This window comes from Sinocyclocheilus grahami, unplaced genomic scaffold, assembly GCF_001515645.1.
Source record: "Sinocyclocheilus grahami isolate Dianchi unplaced genomic scaffold, SAMN03320097.WGS_v1.1 scaffold1053.1, whole genome shotgun sequence".
NCBI classification, from domain to species: Eukaryota; Metazoa; Chordata; class Actinopteri; order Cypriniformes; family Cyprinidae; genus Sinocyclocheilus; species Sinocyclocheilus grahami.
This window is the reverse complement of record NW_015506232.1, coordinates 667,506-670,201: the sequence shown is the minus strand read 5'-3', so window position 1 is coordinate 670,201 and position 2,696 is coordinate 667,506. Positions and strand designations below refer to the sequence as shown.

At 38.3% G+C, this 2,696-nt stretch overlaps 1 protein-coding gene across 1 annotated transcript in view; it reads left to right on the top strand.

Annotated features, from left to right (window-relative positions):
- The window catches only part of LOC107566168 (collagen alpha-1(XV) chain-like), a 56,643-nt gene that overhangs the window by 14,277 nt on the left and 39,670 nt on the right, over positions 1-2,696 (top strand). The window lies entirely within an intron of this gene.

Here is a 2,696-nt window from a genome sequence, read left to right as displayed (position 1 = left end):
TTTTGTTCAATAAATATACTGTCATTAAAATATGTTAATATAAAAAATATATTTTAAAATACAGAAACAAAATGATTTTAATAAGTAAATATTCTGAAAGTATTGAAGGAGATCCCATAATAATTGAATATATATTTACAGTAGTAACAACAAATTATATTTTATTATATGATATGATTAATATCATGTTTTTAAATATGATGGTTTAATTCTAAAAATGGTGATTATCTCTAATATGGACACCCAACATAATATGATATTTACCATCTGAATCTAACCATGTCATGTCAACAAATGGAAAAGTCAGCCATCTATTAATTATCATGTTAATTACTGTGCGCCTTTAGCCCCAACAGCAGGGGTGCTTTTTACCCCAAATACCATACTTTTACATATTCTTTCGTTATTTAAAAACTGTTGCTTTAATTATCTTAAACAAAACTGAAAATCATAAAGATGACCTTTGTCTCAAAATGTATGCATTAATTTTACAGATTCTCTTTTGCTACTTAAATCTACAACATTTTTAAAAACATAAAATATTAGATCAGGTAAGCACAGAATCAACTTTGAACTGCAGCGAGTGCCTTTTTACCCCGGGGTGCCTTTAGCCCCGTTGTACGTGATCGCGTCAAGGATCAGACAAATATACACATGCATCTTGAAAAGCGGATGTTTTGGAAAGTGATACGCCACGTTTTTCTGCCATCTAGTGGTTTAGATGAAAATAATATCAAAGACGCCTTTAGCCCCGTTGTACCCTATAATAAATAATATTTTAATCACAATGCATTGAACTAAGGTCACTCTTTGAGAAGACTGTAAGATCATAAAGTGTTAGACGTTTTCCCAGACGTTCTGGATGAAATCCTCTTCACCGTGTGTTGTGTAAGAGCTGGTGACGCAGACGCTGGATTGGAACAGAAATATCAGTGACTCAGAAACGCCTTATTTTCAGAACGATGGATTCTCTTCTTATCACTGGAATTGGATCCTCCTGCTTTGTGCTGATAATCATGGGAACGTTTCCTCCGCTCTCCTGTTTCTGAGGCTGTACACAGCAGTAATCAGATGTTCAGACTGACGGTTAGCATAGCGGCTAGCTGAGTCAGTCTGGCGGGAAACACCGGCTAATCAACATGACTAACTGAAACACAGAGGCTCTGAACACACCCAGAGAATCCAGCTGCTTCCCCAGCTCTTCTGCTTTTACTAACAGTCTTCAGGTTTAAGTCACTTTAATTAGAAATGGTCTTAAATATTTTATTTTCATACATCTACAAAGGTATAGTTTGCAAACCTACCTCAGACATAAAATAAAATAAGATAGATAGATATAGATAGTTAGATGATTATGGTTGGTCTTTCTTTCTCTCTCTCTCTCTCTCTCTCAGTTTTTTTCCCACACATCAGCAGCATTTGCTGTAGCTCCAGTGAATGGAAAACAGGTGCGTTTCCTCTGGATGTGTTGCACAAGAATGTTTGCAGCCACGCCTGTGTTAATCAGGACTTCAGCTCGTTAGAGCTCTGAGAAAACACTGAGCTCAGCCTTTACATGCACAGAGGTCAAAGGTCAAGAGCTGATGCTGACCATTCATGATCAGATCAGAACCTGTGGAGAATAGACTGATGTGTGATTCTGATTCTGAGCAGAGCTGAACTGGTGTGTGTGTGTGTGTGTGTGTGTGCAGGGCTCAATCCAGCAGCTGCTGCTGACGCCGAATCCCAGCGCTCCGAATGAACAGTGTGAGGAGGACGATCCATACGTGAGTGTCAGCAGATCCATCTGCAGATTCACTTATACAACATACACTTACACAAGAGAGACACATCACTTTACATCCATAGGTCAAATATAATATATGAAGCATTTTTGATCATCAACCTCAGAAAGTCATGTTAAATATATGCATATTTATGTAAAAAATATTTTAAGCATAACTTATTTCAGAGATGCAAAATACACTATGTTGCATCTCTGAAATAAATTATGCTTCAAATATTTTGTTACATAGATCAATCAAGAGAGGAACCAGACATTTGATGTGTTTAAAGCTGCTAGCGTTCATGAAGTAACAGAGGAGTTTGTGCCACTAATACTGTGTGAAGCAGCGAGTCCTCAGACTGAGAGAGACTCACTGCGGCGGTACAGTAGAGTACAGTAGAGTACAGTAGAGTACAGTAGACTAACAGTCCTCTAGTGGCCGCAGTGCGTCATTACAGCTCAGCGGTTTACTGTAAAGCTGTTGTTTCATTCAGGGATTTAGTTTCAAATGCTTTACATAGTACTTGTGTTGTGAAATGAGTTTTATTTGTGTGTTTTATGTATTTTTTATGTTATTTTAACACTGCTGTTTATGGTATTGTTTTAGTTTTACGGCATTTGTTGGTCTGTTCTTGTGGTTTTGACTGTGCTGTTCTAAATGAGAGCGAGTTGAGTTTGATTGTGTGTCTCCAGACTACACAAACACACACACACACACACACACACACACACTCACTCACACACTCACACACACACACACACACTCACAAACTCACTCACACACACACACTCAACTCACACACTCACACACACACACATTCACACACTCACTCACACACACACACACTCAACTCACACACACACACACACACACACACACACACACACACACACACACACACACCCACACACACACACACACACACACACA